This window comes from Pleurodeles waltl, chromosome 7 (genome assembly GCF_031143425.1).
Source record: "Pleurodeles waltl isolate 20211129_DDA chromosome 7, aPleWal1.hap1.20221129, whole genome shotgun sequence".
Lineage (NCBI taxonomy): Eukaryota > Metazoa > Chordata > Amphibia > Caudata > Salamandridae > Pleurodeles > Pleurodeles waltl.
The window spans coordinates 1,218,127,007-1,218,131,599 of record NC_090446.1 but is presented as its reverse complement, the minus strand read 5'-3'; positions in this window follow the sequence as shown (position 1 = coordinate 1,218,131,599).

Sequence of the window (4,593 nt, the reverse complement as noted above, 5' to 3'; positions counted from 1 at the left end):
GAAGACTGTATCAAAGGCAGAAGAAAGTTCAAATAGGAGGAGGGCTGTGGTTTCTCCATGATCCAGTACGGTGGCCGCAGTGAGTGTTGTTTCTGTGCTGTGGTTGCAACAGAGTCCTGTTTGGGTATGGCATTCGAGGTGGTTGATGAGTTGTTTGTTGATGGCCTTCTCAATCACTTTGGCTGGGTATGGGAGCAAAGAGATAGGGTGGAAGTTGCCCAGCTAGCAGGGGTCGGCCAATGATTTTTTGAGGAGGGCGTTGACTGCTGCATGTTTCTAGTACTCTGGGAAGGTGGCAGATTTAATGAAGGTGTTGCTAATTGATTTCTTTCCATCAGGTGTTTGTCTCAGTTGGTGGGGGTCAGGTTAGCGATGAGATCATTCGAAGTTGCAGTAAATCTTTTCTACTTTCCTGTGGGAGATGTTGTTGCAGAGTTCCCATGACGGTGTGATGGTTGTGGTCCCAGGGTTGATGAATTTTTTGACGATCAAGAAGATCTTGGCGCTCACCTCAATGTGTTCGGTTAGTGCTCTTCTTTTCGTGTCTCTCAGGAATTGGTGGCAGTGTCTGAGTTCAGGCTTGTAGATGGTCCTGGCTTTAGCACTGTGGCTAGATCTCCATTTTCTTCCTAGCTGCTTCAATCTGTTTATATTCCCACAGGTCATCTGTATACCAGCTGGCTTGTTTCTTGGTTCTTCTTTGTCTATTGCTTTTGATGGGCGAAAGGGAATGGACACAGATCTTCATCCATTTTTTGAAGATGGTGATGCCCTTGGTGGTGTTGAGTTGGTCCATTTTGAGGGGGTTGGTTTGTGGTCCTGGTGATCAATATATGAGGGTGCCTTTCAGGATACAACCGTTGTCCATTTGAAGACAGGTGTGCATATGTTATGTGAAGAGGGCGTTGACATCTGTTGAGGCGGTGCATTTTATGGTGTTCTTGTGAATAATTGTGAGTCCTTCTCCTGGCTTGTGAGGGCAGCTATATGTAGCCTGTTGGGATAGCCACGGCAATGTAGGGTACCAACGTAGGGTTGAGCCAGGGTTCGTGAGGAAGAGGAGGTCTGGCGCTCCGTTCCTGAGGAGATCACAGATCTCTGTGGCGTGTTTGCTTAGCGAGCGGGTGCTGAGAAGCATGCATGCTAGTGGTTGCTGAGCTGCTGTTTTGGTGTGTTGAGAAGCGTTTGTCTGAGTGGGCAGTGAAGTTATTGGTGCATGTGAAGGCTCCTACTGTGGTGTGGCATGGCAGCAGTGCTTGGATCCACAGTCCAGATCGAGCGAGCAGAGGATCGCTGTGATGTAGTAGTGGGGGCTGATCAGACCAGGGTTCATGATAGACTTGCCTTTTGTGCGAGAAGAGGCAGGAAGGAAACACGCAGGAGAGCAAGTAAGGAGTGGGAGGAGGCGGAAAGAGGTGCAGAGGATGCGAAACAGAAACAGTTATGGAAGTGGGAATGGCAAAAAAGAAGAGGAGGCAGAAAGAGGTGAGAAACATTATGGATAGAGGTTGAGGAAAATGATGGAAAGAAGCACCAATGATGAGACTGTAGCACAAACAGGCTAAGAGGTGGGGGAAAAGGCACAGAAACGTGTGTGTGAGAGAGAAGTGTGAAAAGTGGCACAGGTGAGAGAGAAAGGAGTGTGAGAGCGGCACCAAAAGTCTATGATCAAAGGAAAAGCACCAACAGTGAGAGACAGAGAAGTGTGAAAAGTGGCAGAGAGAGGCTGAAAAACAGGGGAGAAGGGGTACAAGTAGTGAAACAGGAGAATGCGAGTGGCACGGAAAGGAGGAAAACTAAAGAGAAAAGGCACTACATTGAGAGAGCAAAGAGAGAGGTTAAAGGGAAGGCAGAGGCCCACGAGAGAAAGAAAACAGGAGGAGAGAAAACAGCAGCAGAGAGGCGGGAACACTAGCGCAAGAGCCGGGTCCGAAGGGGCCTTGACTGGTCAGAGGACTGGTCCAGGTAATGATGGGTCTTGTTCTAGGCACCTGCTGGTTAACTTTGTGAAAGTTAGAATAAGAAACGGTGTTCAAAATGAGGTTGGGGGTTTGTTGTGCAGTGCCAAACTCAAAAGAATCTATTAGGAATGTTAAAGCAGTGAGCTGTAATGACCAAGGATTCCTATATACTTTGAGGTAGGAATATAATGACTCGGTTAAGAATAAAAAACGCTGTATTACAATATGGGCTGTGATCGTATTTTATCAGCTATCTCACCCGAGGATACAATTAAATTCTGGAGACTAGCTGCTTGAGACAGGCAGAAAACCAGCACCAGCGGTGTGTGTGGTGCAGGGGTGGGCTTGGCTAAGCTATTTAGAAGAAAACTATAGCAATGGGTAAATAGAGTCTTCGTAGGGAGAACACGTTTCTGGCGATGAGGTGTTGTAATTATTTTGTGTACCTTCTATAAAAAAACAGATAATTTCTACCTTCAATATGCCAAGAGCAGCAGGCCCTGATAATCCCTGCAATAATTATAAAAATAAAAGAATATTGATTGTTGGGCCAAGATTTTAAGTATTTTATGAAACAAGTAATGATCAATTCCTGACAAGCTAGAAGGAGGCAGTGATAAAACCAGTTCATGAAAAGGATGACTCCTATGACTCAAAAAAGTGATTAATACCTTTGAGAGATAGATGTGGGTGCAAAAGTGCATGTCAAGATTACACTCCAGGGATTGGAAGAATGGATGGATACCTACAAGTTTACAGCAGGCACAGGGCAAATAGGTCAAGGGTGGTCTAGACGGTACACGGTTAAAATCCTAATTAAAAACAATCAAAAGATAAGATTGTGTTTTAACTCTGAATCCGTTTGCTCTCTTTCTATCAGATCCATCATGTATTTAATTAAAAAGTTTCCTTTTCTCCAGAGATTGCGGTACCCACGTCTCATGCCTTTTATTTGCATACAATCTGGTGACTACTGGATGCCTCAAAATGATGTTGCAGTGAAGGTTATCTGTATTAAAAAAAATCCGTAAACTCAATAAGTTAACCAACATGGAGATTCGGTCTTTTGTCATTGTCTATTGGCAAAGCAAAGGTGGATGAAGTGTCTTCCTACCCGAGTAGCATTTTACAGAGAAGTGTAAATGGAATTTAGATGCAGTACAAACTTGGCCTTGTCATCCCCTGCCAGGCTTAAGAAGTTACTATGCTCTAGTCTAAAGGGTCCTGTTAAGGCCCATGAGAGAGGGAGCATCATGCAAAGAGGACCCCTACTAAATGTCCTTTGGTAATAGTCCATGAAGTCCCAAGAGAGATTTGTTCACTTGTTTGTAAATCGCATCAGTGTTCATCAACGTATTCATTCCATTTTTCAATGTGCGAGATATTATCTTTTGATATCCCACTCCTCTGCATGCTATTTTTTAATGCTGTACCAACACGTTTTGACCTTACATTTGAGACAAGAACTATTACGCAGAAGGCTTCTTCATGGCTTGTATCCTTTTGTCCACGTGGGACACCAGAGCAGGCTCCCATTTATTTGTGGTTACAGTTCTAGCTCTTGGATTTAATGCAGGATTTCAAAGTCTGAGTTATTCAGATTCTTCGGTAAGCATTTCCCCTGTGTTTAATCTCTGTGCATCCTGAGGTTCTGCACACGCTTCCAGGTTCGTGAGCAAGTCAATTGGCAGCCAAACGAAGATTAACGGAGCTTTGGTCTGATTTCCATCCTCCAGCGGAGTGTCAGGTTCCTTTTCGAGCGTTCACCCTCTGTCATGAGGAACAGGATTGAGTGGCTGTAGACTAGGAGCCTTCTGGTGTAATTCTGTGAGGTGCTCAGTTCCCGTCCGCACCCATATGGCTATAGTGCCTGGTGATCAGTGCAAGTCTTCTTGTGCGGTTGTGTCCAGCGCACACTGGCGGGACCAGCATCCACACCTATCGGGCACCCCAGTATTGTAGGAGTCACATTCTGCTTGTGACTCCTTTGACACCTTCCTGCTTGTGATGCACTTAAATGCATGTGTCACGTTTACTGTGCTTTCATTGGCCTGTATGCAGTTTTTGGTTTATTTTGTTTTAGATGGGACTATGTGACCAGCGGACGGAGGTTTCAGGAAAGTATCGACCATCTTGGGAGAGGCTCGCATATATTAACAGCCCCTCCTAAATGCTGGTGCACATTATTCAGGAAGCTTCAGAAGAAAAGTGCTTCCTGTATTTTTAAGGCCATATTTATGACCCCAGTTGCGTCTCACCTGCACCACAGAATCTAGTGCATGCACAACGCAACTCATAAATGAGATCTATGAAGCCACGCAAAGCCACCTTGAGTGGCCCTTAGTGGCTTCTTGAAACTCGAGTAAAGCAACGCAGTGCAAATTGCTGCATTGCCTTACTCTGCACCAGGGACACATTCCAGGGGTGCTTTGTGGGTTTTCCCATCCAACATCCATGGATTTTGACCCATTCCCAGATTTACCAGAAGTGGTAGGCCTGGGAATGAGACAAAAACCTACACCTACCCTGGTGAAATGTAACAAGAGAAATATCTTTATTTCTCCTAATTTTTTCCTCTTACTATGTGTGCTGCTTTCTGCAGCATACATAGAAAGAGGATAAAAGCCTCAAG